The sequence below is a fragment of the Cibotium barometz genome, chromosome 30 (genome assembly GCF_041138505.1).
Source record: "Cibotium barometz isolate CiBa-2024 chromosome 30, ASM4113850v1, whole genome shotgun sequence".
Lineage (NCBI taxonomy): Eukaryota > Viridiplantae > Streptophyta > Polypodiopsida > Cyatheales > Cibotiaceae > Cibotium > Cibotium barometz.
In genome coordinates, this window is record NC_141075.1 from 41,278,255 (window position 1) to 41,290,622 (window position 12,368).

The following is a 12,368-nucleotide window of genomic DNA, read 5'->3' on the forward strand; positions in this document are numbered from 1 at the left end:
TGTTCATTCAGTCTATTTGTTGGTCGTTGTGTTGCATTTCATTGTCCCCGTAATTTTAACAGGCGCTACATGACTAGGATAATACAAAAGAAAGAGGGCTTAATCACAACTTCTAGGGAATTACAACAAAGAAGTTAAGACACCAAGGTCCAAGTAGAAGGAAGGGAAGAGCCAGAGGATTGTATTGAAGAAAAGATGATGGTAATGGAAATTTACCTAGTGGGAGAAGTTGACGTATACATATGGCAGCAAACCTAAGGCAAGACGAAGAACAACAAAAAATGTACCCGGAGAGGTTTCAGTTGTGAAGGGGAAAGGGAAGTAAGATGACCAAGAAGGAAGCTCGAGAGCAAAAATCTTGGGTAGCACCAAGCGACCAAGAAACTCGTGTAGGAACTAAACTTAGGTTCCCAGGATGATCCAAAAATAATGATCGTAAACAAAGATCTACCAAAAGTATTTGAGGGAGAAATGACAATTTTATTCCATGAGTTCAAGGACATCTTTGCTTTGGAACACATAGACCTCAAGGGTGTAGACCCGAGGTGTGCCAACACCAAATTTCCTTAAAACTAGATGCGAGACTGACGAGAATGCAATGCTATGAACCTTAACTATGCCAAAAGAGTAAAGAAATAGATAATCTCATAAAAGCAAGCTTCATAGCTAGTACCCAAGAAAAATGGACAATTGAGCATATGTGTAGATTATAGGAAAAACAGTCAAGGACCCATTTCCTTTGTTGTTCACTGACACGATGCTAGACGAGGTAGCTCGGCATGAGAAGTACAATTCTATGGATGGATATAATCAATTATCAATAGCCACGTAAGACTGAGAGAGGACCACATTCATCACACAATGGGAGGCATACATGTACCGAGTGATGCCTTTTGGCATATGTAATGCCCTAGCCACTTTCCAATGATGCATGATGGAATGTTTCTAAGACTTTCCTTTCTGTATAAATTTATGCAGATCTTTATGGATGACTTTATGACATATTCAAAGATAGGGGAGCATATGAGATATCTAAGGAAGATATTCCTTATATGTGGAGAGAAAAGTATATCCCTAAATCCATTCAAGTGTGTCTTTTGCGTGTACAAGGGGGAATTACTTATTTATATTATATCTCAGGATGGTATTCTCACATGTCCAAGGGAAAATTTCTTGGTAATATGATATCTCAAGAAGGCACTACTTGTTGGGAATCTTCTTCTTGTTCTATGTTGATCACTAGGCATTATTATACATAATCAACAAAGTGGTAATCCAAGGAAGTGTTGAGATGTCAAGCTCAACATAAATTGACACTTATGATATGCTTGGGTGACCGCTCCTGCCACTTACATCACTGGCATGTTTGGTAGGATGCTGACATGATGGATCTTTGCCAGTGATTCAGCTAGACTACACCATCTACTAGTCCACTACGACGTTATGACATACTTATCTTTCCAGCTCACTCACTACGAAGTTATGACATACTTATCTTTCCAGCTCACTCACTTAGTGTGTTCACATTATGAATTGCATGTACATAGTACTTTAGTACTTATGTTGTATTTTCCTTATCTCTTTGGGTAGATGTCTTTTGTTGAGAAGAAGAAGAACAAATTTTTAGCCTCTCATCTTGTGTGTTCTCTTCTAGGGTTTGTGTGAGTGTGTGTGCTTGCAAGAGCTCAAGCTCTCTTCCCCCCTACATCTTTTCGTGGTATCAGATCCTGGTTCATGCTAAGGAGATGAGTGACAAGTAGGAGAAGCACAGGAAATGGTACGAGGGTAAGAGCTTCACGTACTACACCCTTGCCGGGAGCTCTTTGGGAGGCAAAGGAAACAACAAACTCCAATTGAGGGGAGCTGTCTTCGCAAGAATCCTGTTTTGGGTGCGTCTTGACCTTCTTTTTTCAGTGAGCAAGCGTTCACGTGCACTGCAGGTAAGGTTCGATATTTTGCAGAACTCTATTTTGGAATTGTAGTAAGGGAATTTGGTTATGCTGTAAGATTCCTCCCTCCAGCTTTTAAGGTGTACAGGTGTAAGAACCTCCCCTTCTGATCTTGTAATTATTCCCCTCTTTGAAATAAAAGAAAATTTTTGTTTTACCCTGTTTTGACCTAGAGAGAGAAAATGTCTAGAGAGAGATAATCCAAAATGAAAATATTTTTGGATATAAAAATCCTCCTAGTGTCTAAAATGGTTTTCCTTGAAACAAAAATTCAAAAAGAACTTTCCAATGTGCAATTGGAATTAATTGAAAATAGGTAAAGGGACCGTAGCCTAAGGGTCCAGATTTTCAAAAATTTTTGAATTATGCTCCAATTAAGGTTCCTATGGACCAATAGGATCAATCCAAGTGTGGGGAGGAGATAAATCCAATTTATAAAAGAAAAACCCCCAAAAATGAGTAAATGCTCACATAAGATGAAGAGTTGACTAAGGACAAGGTTTATTAGTAAAAAACTATGAGAAGTATTACTAAAAAAATGAGATATTTTGGGTATAATGATTCAATTTTGACACTTTGGTAAGGAGAAGGGGGCTCTTCAAGGAGGCGCCTATTTCACATGTGTGGTGGAGTTTTAAACTCAAAAATATTGTGATATTTTTATCTGTCCTCTCTCCTAGATCAAACCAAATCAAAAGGGAGCTGAACTAGGTCCAAATCTTGTCCAAATTCAGCCAAACTGAACCTAGAAAATTCTAGAAACTAGTTGGACTTGGTTAGAGGCCTCCCTCACCTATAAATAGATCCTTATCCCTTTGTAAAGGGAGCCGAACTAGGTCCAAATCTTGTCCAAATTCAGCCAAACTGAACCTAGAAAATTCTAGAACCTAGTTGGACTTGGTTAGAGGCCTCCCTCACCTATAAATAGTTCCTTATCCCTTTGTAAAGAAATATGAGAACTATACCATGCCAGCATGTCTCTCTCTCCCCCAAAGAATGGTCATTCCTATGACCCATTCTATATTCAAATGAAGCTTCTCACATGAAGCAATTCTCTAATCTAAAAGTAATTTCTATGCTTATTAAATTAGAGGCCAAATAAGTGGCTTTTTAATGCTTTTATGTTATTTAATTTATGAGAAATTAAGAATCAAGTCCATAATTGGATATTGATCCAATTAATGGTTATTCTAATCATAGGGATATTACTAAACTTTATGCTTTCAAATTATTGAGAATTATCAGTAATAGCAGTAGCGGAGCTTTGGTAAAATTTTTGAAAAATTAACACATAAATCATTTTCATTCATAATATGAAAAAAGGACTTCCTACCATATTCTAGGATTAATCATCCTAGATTAATTGAATGATTCTCATTATAATCATGAAAAATTTGATTTTTATATGCATAAATAGTTAATTAGAAAAAAGAGAAATTTCTAGTAATCCATTTTTATGTTAAAAGAGTAATCCCCATGACAATGGAAATCCATGTATTCCAATGAACTAAGAGAAAAATTGTGATGCTAAAATAATGTATATTTTATTTAAAAATTAAAGAAGGATTCTAGTTAAATTTATCTTTTTGTATAGATAAGTTTAAATGATGAAAGAGGAATTCCCACCATATTGGAATTCAAATATTTAAATGGTAAAAGAGGAATTTCTATGACATTTGGAATTCCATATTTAGATGGGTAAAGAGAAATTCCTAGCATATTGGAATTAATGAGTATTGTATTTAAATTCAAAGATGAATTTTAGATAAATTTATTTTATCTATGAGAAATATTTAAATGTTAAAAGAGAAATTTCTATGACATTTGAAATTCCATCATTTAGATGGAAAAAGAAAAATTCCTAGTATATTGCAATTAATGAGTATTGTATTTAAATTCAAAGATGAATTTTAGATAAATTTATTTTATCTATGAGAAATATTTAAATGTTAAAAGAGGAATTCCTATGACATTTGGAATTCCATCATTTAGATGGGAAAAGAGAAATTCCTAGCATATTGAATTAATGGGTATTTTATTTTAGATGAAATTACTTTATGAGAAATATTTGATGATAAAAGAGGAATACCCATGGTATTTGAGATCCAAGAAATTAAATGAGAAGAAGAGAAATTTTTAGTATAATTCAATTTATGATTATTTATCAAAAGTGGAAATATGGGTAGAATTAATTTCTGTAAATCCCATGAATCCTTTTACTCAAAAGAGGAATATTGAATATAATTCATTTGAGAAATTGAGAATGAATATGGAAATAGTCGTCATCGAGAAAAAGAATCTTTAATTAGCAATTGGCAGAAATTTAGAAAAAGTCCCATTATCGGGATCAACCTAGAAAAAGCTATTAAATGGGAATAGCATGTGAATGGATGAGATAAGGTGAAAATAGGATGTGATAACATGTGATGTAATGAGAATGGATGTGGATGTGTATGTGTATGTGGAAGAATGTATATGGATGTGTATGTGAAAGGATGTGATATCGATGTGAGTGAATGAATGAGATGTGAATCGGGATAAGAATGAATGAGATGAGATGTGAAATGAATGAGATGAAATGTGATGTGAATTGAGATAGATGTTAAATGAATGAGGTGTGATGGGATGTGAATATGGGTTGATGTGTGTGGATGAGATGTGATGAGAATAAATGAGGAAAGATGTGATGAGATAGAAAATGATGTGAATATGGGTTGATGTGTGTGGATGAGATGTGATGAGAATAAATGAGGAAAGATGTGATGAGATAGAAAATGATGTGATTGGATGAGAATGGGTATACATATGAATTGGATATGGATTAAGTAATGTGGACGGATGTGGAGCAATGTGAAAGACGAGAGTTCATTATAGGAACTGTATTTATGACCTGTTTTTAAAATGACTATTTTATGTCAATAATAATGGGAAAGCATTTTGACCGTCTTGAGAATGAGGTCGTGGAGACCTAATTGATAAAGTTGCAACAGGCTGACAGAGAGTCAACGGAGGACATCTCGCGTAGCAAGGTGACTAGCCTCGGTTCGATTTAAATAGTGAGCTTTCGGTACGGTGGATGAGGGACCAAGGAAGCAGCCTATGAGGAGTGAAGCGCTAGGTCACCTGCGAAGGATCCTAGAGGGTGCTGACCATACGGTGCTCGGGCTTTGGGTCGCCAAAGATACCCACGCGTGCATTGAGGAAGATATTGGAACAAGGAGTAAGAGTTGTTTTCTGAAACCGGGCATGGATCTGGTTGTTGATTGACCTTGCTGGTTCTCAACGGATGAGTCCATGGCTCTTTTATATGGATCTGTTGGTTGATCTTGCTGATCTTCAACGGAGATTCTATCTTGATTTTTATAAGTGAATATATTTCCGGTTACTATGAGCTAGGAACTATCAAAATGGCCCTTGAGTGGACAGGTGGTGAGCATTCTGGTTGCCAATGATGCCATAGATACACCGATGAAGGAATGATTGGAAATAAGGATTCAACCGGAGATTTTGAGGATTATGATCAGTGATACTATGGTTTCATTAAATGATTGTTTTAAAGATAGCTAAATCTGTGAAAAAGGCAATTTCATTAAATGATTGTTTTAAAGATAGCTAAATCTGTGAAAAAGGCAATTTCATATTGGGTGTGTAAGTGGTATGATTGGCGTTAAATTTGTATGAATATCTGGCTAGGGGGCCTGGGAACTCTTTTCCCTGGTACTACGGGACAAAACCTAACCAAATTCCTAATTGGATTCCATCACTACAGTGGTTGGGCTAACCCATGGGACTGGATGGGGTTAGGCTGGATTGATGGATCTGTAAAATAAGACTCAATTCTGTTATAGTGCGATAGATGAAGTAAATCCCGGATAGTAATTATTTTATGAAAAAAGAATCAATGGCTGTGCCTCTCGATCGAGAAAAAAGCATTGGTTTCTATGCCTCTCGATCGGCTGTGCCTCTTGATCGGGAAAAAAGCGTTGGTTTCTACGGCATGTGCGACAAAGTGGCATTGTCCATATCCTATAGAGAGGAAATTTAGTTAACTGATGAGAATTGAAGTTGTAAGCTCCCAACCACATTCCATAACAAAATATTTATTTTCAAAACAATACTTACCCCTGCTTCCTCTAATGGGAATATCTAGTATGTCACCAATTAAGCCAACAATCCATGGCTGGTAAGTTTGCATCAGCGACTTTACCATTCATCCACAAGGATCTAATGTGCCTATATTTCAAAAGTGCCTCTTCTTCACTTAATGCAGAACGCTATTGACGGCATAGTCGCTTGTGCTATTCTTGAAAATTCTTGACTACATATTCTATTGTATGGATGTTCAAGATTTGTTCTTCCCAATGAAAAATACATGAACGCTCAAAACCTTCCAATATATTCTATGGTCCATTATTATAGACTTTCCTAACTACCCTCCAGTTAGCATCATCATCCATTGTTAACCACTCCAGTTAACATGACCTTTTACATGGCTACACCCCTTGTACTTTATCTTTTTGTAAGTTTGCAATGTGTTGATTGTATATGAGACATGGGATGACCGAGCTTATGGCTTGTGTAACGCCGGTCTCATGAGGAATTGATGTACATAGAGCTAGAGAACTAGGAAGAGTAGTTTTGGGCCCCTTGTAAATGGGCAGTCGAACATTGTAAATATTATCTCATGTATATAAGACATTTTATGGAATATGAAAAGGGACAATCCCATTTGTCTCACTTAAGTTTGCCTTCTCTCTCTTTCTCTCATTGTGAGCTTGTGGTTGCATGCTTGCATGTTTGATTGTCAATGTATGTGAGTAGGAATGGTAATGCTCTCCTCTCTCGTCTTCTCTACCTTCTCATTCCTATCTACCATGTCCTTTTGCATACTTGTGGCATGAGGTAGAGGTTGAGCTCTCCATAGTTTCTTCCCTCTTTCTCTCTATCTAGCATCGGATCTCTTCTTGGGGTGACACAAGGAGAGTGTGGAGTGAACTCCTAGCAGCTTCACATTGAGGAGTTGGCCAAGTGCTATTCTCCGAATTCGATTCTTGCATGCATTTTTCCTCTCTTCTTTTCCCCTTGTGTGCAAGGTAGTATGTTTTCCTAAACATCTTTGGCGCCGCTGTCAAGAAATGCATTTGGCTTAGGATCCTCCACTCTATTAATTTGCTAGAGTCTTTGATTTACTCGATTGGAGAGCAAATCCACTAGTTGGTTGTTTAATTTTATTTTGTTTTATTTTTTGATGATTACCAAGAGCTTTGGTTGTTAATCGAGCATTGGAGCATTCAAGTCTTCAATAGGAGAAGCAAGTGAGTGCCCTTACCTTGCCCTTAACATTCAAGAAAAATTCTTAATTTTCTGTGTTTTTTCCTTACATTTGCATTCTAGCTTAATCATCTAACTAATCTCAATTTATTAGTTCTAATCATGTATTATAGGCACTGATAGAGGTAGCTAGAGTTTAGCTCTAGCCATCTATTGAAATAAAAACACCAAAAAATACTAGGAAAATACATGAATTAGTAGGTAATTGAGGAGAAAATTGGGCAAAACTGCATTTTGTAAGGTTTCTTTGAGAAGCCCACTCTTTCGCTTACTAGGCCACGGTCATGGCACATTTGCCACGTCCGTTCCTTTCCTCAGCAAACCAAATCCAGCCAAATCTTTTGCTACCTAAAAGTGGCAGGTGCATTAAAAATAGCATATTTGCATTTCATTAAGCATAAATTTCATTTAATTACATTCAATCTATAGGGTGAATTATACTGCCAGAGAATATCCAGGGAGATTGTCAGACCTGCAGCCATAAAACCCCTGACAAATCTTGGAAAATTCTCAAAGTTGACAATGTCGCGCCGTTCCGAACGTGCCACGCCCGTTCCCTTCTTATTTGAAGTAAACACTCATGCAGATCTCAATTACAAAACTGCCATGCCCCCATCTTTTTCTTTGATTCCTGGCTTGCAAAAGCAAATGCCCATTCGTTCCTTCCCTATAAAAGCGAACGTCCATTCCATTTTGTTTCTGAAGCGAACGTCCGTTGGCAACTTCGTCCCACGCCCGTTCCACTTTGGAGCCCAATTCGAACGTCCATTCCATCCTTCATTTCTAAAGTGAACTTCCATTCTAGTTCTCAAATTTGAACCAAACGCCTGTTCCACTCTGGATTAAATTCGAATGCTCGTTCCCTTCTACCCTGAAGTGAACATATGTTCCATCCTTCATCTCTAAAGCACATGCCATGCCATTCTATAAGCGAGCGTCCATTCCTTCTCTTTCTGAGAAGTGTACATCCGCTCGTTTCACATTTTGAAAGCGAACGCCCGTTCATTCCAAAGCGTATGGCTATTCCATTTTAACAAAAAAAAACTTTTTCCATAGAGGGGTTCTTCACAGCAATTCCATATTCCCATGCACCTACGATCGAGTAAACCACCCAAGTACGGGACGAGGGACACCAGACCTTGAAATAGGAGAGCCATAACTTCAGTGCATGGATAGACCATCTATCGAAGAGCAAGCTCCTAGCTCTCCCACTCATTCACAAAGAAGCTTGCTTTGAGGTTCCATGTTTTTATCCTAGAAAATACTCAGAAGAACCGCAACCCAGGGTAAGAGGCATGGATCAACCCCAACAAAGCGAGCCCACTCCTTCTCTAGATCCTTGAGTGGAAGTAGGACAAAGTGAAAGCCAACAGACTATTATGTGCACATTATATGCGCATATACTAGGAGGCTAACCCACATTAACCTTATGAGCATGGGAGCATGGGAACAAGCTCTAGTGGAGCATGGGTTAGGGCTAACCTTAAGGGTTGAGGTTAGGGTCAGGCATCCAAGGGTCACACATGGGAAATGGAGAGTTAAGAGTCACTTGAGGGCCCTCCTATATAATAGGGGCATGGGGCACACTCAAGGGATGTTATGAGGCTAGGTTATGTTATGTTCTCTTGTGTAGAGGATTGTATCTACTCTCATGCCATTTCACACTACAGCTACATGCTACTAGATTGGAGCCATACCTCTTGATGGTATGGGACATCAAGCTTAAGGTATGAGGTACTTCATTGTAATTCACGTGTGAATCCCTTGGGCTTGGGGATGGTTGGGTGGATGAGTTTATACTTGGTTTATGCATGTTTATGCATGACAATTATCTAGAGAGATCTTAGGGTTTTAACACAGACCTAGATAGAACCACTATTCTAGAGAGTTGTGCCTGTTTCAGGTATAGTTGATCAGTATAGGGCCCAAGGATCAGTGCAAAACCCAAGGTCAGGTCCATCACCTCAAGGACCAAGAATGTCACACCAAAGGGAAAGGGTCTACCCAGGCCCCTCACATTAGCCCAGTCCATCTATGTAGTATCAGCAATACCCACCACACAAGGAGTCTACCCAAGGTACCATATGGGACCATAAGGGGCACATATAAATCCACCTATGAGACAGGGGCCTCCCATGGTTTATTATCCTCTCGGCCTCTCTCCTCCACCAACCCTTCCACAATCCACTCCTACTCCAACCATGGCAAGGCTAACACCATAAATGTTGAGATTGGCCATGGAAATAGGGAGGGGGTTGGCTGCTAGTATCACACCTCTAGTACTAGTGCAACCTGTACTAGCACCAAGGTTAGAGCGGAATAAACCCACTAACATCTCGAAGCTTATCACGAAATTTGATGGGACTGGAGACCCGATCCCACATTTAGAGATGTTTAATCAAATTTATGACGCCTTCGGCCATGTTGAAGATCAAGTCAAGGTGAGTGCCTTCGGGCCTTACCCTCGATGGCAAGGTAGGCCAATGGTTCCGGTCCTTGAAAGCTAAGGAAGGACAAGGCCACCTTCGAAGCGTTGAAAGAGGCTTTTAAGTTTGGATATTCTTGCCAAGGTACCAAGTGGAGCCTAGTTGAGCAGCTACATAATGTAAGGCAAAGGGAAGGAGAAACTATCAAGGATTACATCAATAGAGTTATATATCTCTACTCATTGTGTAGTGCAAGAGACAAGTTCTGTGACGAAAGGTTATAGGGAGATTTCTAGAGGGTATTGATGACGTGCCCTTACATAACTCATTGTATGCCTTGGGCCATACCTCCTTTGAGCAATGTTGTAGGAGTGCTATGGATTTCAAGGACAATTTTAAGGAAACACGTTCCAGAGAACTCCACGAAGGATCATCAGAAGCTTCCTTTAAGACTACCAGCACAAAGCCTGATGGAAAAAACAAGGAATCCACGTCAGGACAACGTGTTGAGCAATTGGCCATTGCATTAATGCAACAGATGACCCAAAAATGGAGAACCGGCCAAGGCCGGAACCAAGGAGGCCAACCTCATCTTTATCCTAGGAGATAACTTCTATCCTAGAGCTCAGGTATATCCTGGAGAGATTCCAGACCAACCACTCCCACAAAGGTGAAAGGAAGCAGTAGCTTCCACTGCTGTAGTTAACCCCCAACAACAAGGAAATAGGATAGCCAAATATCTTAAAAACCTGGGAGATGACCATATTAGGGGAATAAACACCGAAATCCCTATTCCCATCCCTTACACACAAAAGATCTTACAACTAAGACAATCCAATGTTCCTCTCACGAAGCAGCCCCCGTTCCAAGAAACATTGCAGGTCTCTCATCCTTCCTCTCTTCTCAGGTCCAAATCCCTATCGGCACTTTGCTCCAAGGTAGCCCAAGCTTACGGAATGATTTGAAGGATTGGATGGAAGGACACCTTGGGGGGTATGCATGCACAAAACCATGGAGCATGACAGCTCTAATGATTTTGAGGAAGAAGAATTTCGTATACCTCATAAGGTAATTGGGGCCCCTACGGTTCAAGTGAATAAGCTCAGACAATGCTTCGAAGGTGATGAACTCAATACAGCCTTGCTAATTACCTTTGATGGCCACCAAGTTATAGCAATCTTGGATATAGAGGAGCAAGAGTGAGCATTGTTACAAAACAATGCTGGGAAAAACGGGGAACCCTTACCTTGGATAACACCACCTTACTGGTTAAACTTACTGATGGAGCCACCACTAAACCCATTGGTCTATTGCAAAATCTTAAGATTAAGATTTTGGGAACCACTTACTGCCACACCTTCATGGTAATGAACTTTGGACGTCATCTAGTCTCTTACGATTGCATCCTTGGCAGACCATTCATGAGAGAGTCTAAAATGATTCATGATTGGGGTACCGACTACATATACATTCAAAGGAAGGATCTTACATTCAAGATCAATCTACACATGTGGAAGGTCCATCCCATGAGTGGCAGACCATTTGCAAAAAAGGACTTTTTCACAACAATGTGATCTACTGTAGTCCATTTGTGCCAAACATGCCATAAGACACGTGAAGATGAAAGGGAGAGTGAGGGATGTGCACCGCTTCCAGAGCTGGAAGACTCTGAAAACTGGATACATATTCTTGCTACTCTGGACCTCTTACCTAGACGCACTGGTGTACAAGGTTTGCTATGCCAGACGGGCAGGAGATTACATCGTTATACATGCTCAGTTAAGTATACTTGCTGCCTGATATCACCACCCAAGTACTTGAATAGGCTATTAGAACAAAGTCATCTGGGAGTATGCGCTCCCATAGAACACACAGGCCTGAGGGATTCCCTGGGCCAGAATGATACATATTCCCAGATGACTCAGATACTCATTGGTTGAAATATGTGGGTGTTGTGGACGCACATGACCAATTCAATGAAATGTGGCAAAAGGAGTTTGCAAATAGCTCTATCTTGTTCCACACTACCATGCCACAGCCAGCAAAACCCGCTGAACCTAAACTAGACTCAAAAAATCATTGCCGCTCAGCACCGTGCCAAGCATGCAACAAGAAGTTAGTACTTTCTAAAAAAGAAGCCAAAAGGCTAAATGATGAGGAAAGTGCTAAAGAAGAAGAGACAAGACAAGTACCCAAACATTTCAAGACTTTTCAAATGGCTGACCGATTTTTCAAATATGATTTGGCTCAAAGGTCTGACAGTGGGCAATCTGGTGTTGAAAATACAAGTGAATAGGGTGTGTGCGGGAACAAGCCCTTGGTTAGAGGCTGTAAAAGAGGACGAGTAAATGTGAAAGAACCTGTGAAAAGGTGAGGAGAATCTACTGGGAGAGAATAAAGGGTAGCATGAGAAGAATTAGGAAGTGTGGAGATATTCTGGGAAAAGTGAAGAGGTGGAGAGAATCAGGGAAAAGAGGTGGAGTGAATCATGGAGAAATCAGTGGGATTTGATGCTTGATGTAAACTCTATAAATTGAGGCATTGCCCTAATGAGAATTTATTGGTTTTTGAGTATCCATGCCTACATTAATCTATTTGCTAATTACCCACTAATTATGTCTTAATTATTTACTAATCAATTTATTAATGATGTTGATTCTAG